This window comes from Nestor notabilis, unplaced genomic scaffold (genome assembly GCF_000696875.1).
Source record: "Nestor notabilis isolate BGI_N333 unplaced genomic scaffold, ASM69687v1 scaffold21081, whole genome shotgun sequence".
Lineage (NCBI taxonomy): Eukaryota > Metazoa > Chordata > Aves > Psittaciformes > Psittacidae > Nestor > Nestor notabilis.
The window spans coordinates 1-769 of NW_009915421.1; the positions used below are offsets into that span (position 1 = coordinate 1).

The 769-nt window shown below is 49.4% G+C and overlaps 1 non-coding gene across 1 annotated transcript; it reads left to right on the top strand.

Annotated features, from left to right (window-relative positions):
* The first annotated feature begins 524 nt into the window (after positions 1 to 524).
* Positions 525 to 598, top strand: TRNAI-AAU. The gene has a single exon. It is a non-coding gene; the product is annotated as a tRNA-Ile (tRNA).
* The last annotated feature ends 171 nt before the right edge of the window (positions 599 to 769 follow it).

The following is a 769-nucleotide window of genomic DNA, read 5'->3' on the forward strand; positions in this document are numbered from 1 at the left end:
CACCCCTCTGCATGCCGCCTGCCTTTGCTAAACGGACATAGTGTATTTCAGTGTAGGCTTCACAGCTGACAAGAAAAGTTCTTTAAATGCTTCGTATGCAGCAAACAACAAAATACTAGGAAAAGGTGAATCATTTCTCCACTCAAACCTATATCCTAACAGCGTGTTAAATAGCCAGAAGAGTAAATGGTTTAAAATAGATATGCAAAATAAATATTTTCTTTAATTAAATTGGAATCATAACCTGGAAAATATAGCAAGCATTATCCTGTTGACTTCGGAGTTGCGGCTAATGCGTCTTGCGGTTGCTGCCACCCGGCGCTGCGGCTCTGCAGAGGGCAGAGTGCTCTCTGGCTGAGATGATCAGTCCAAGGGCGTGCGCTCCCACGTGTGCGGCCCCGGCTCCGTCGCTCCCGCGCCAAACATGTCCCTCGCTCCGTCTTGTCCCCTCGGTGCGGCCAGCATGGGGACGGTACCCCCAGCGTACTGTTACATACCCACAACGAAAGCTTATGGTGTCAGTGGGCCGGTTAGCTCAGTTGGTTAGAGCGTGGTGCTAATAACGCCAAGGTCGCGGGTTCGATCCCCGTACGGGCCACATGTGGTTTTTTTTAAACCTCTTTAGAGGCGCGAAATATCACTGTCTTACTAAATCATAGAATGTTATTTTCTTTTCATTAGAGAAAGCGTAGCGCAGAAGTGAACACGGTAGGTGCCGAGGGGAAGCTAGACTTCGGCCGTCAGAAGTCAGCGAGTCACCCGCGACAAG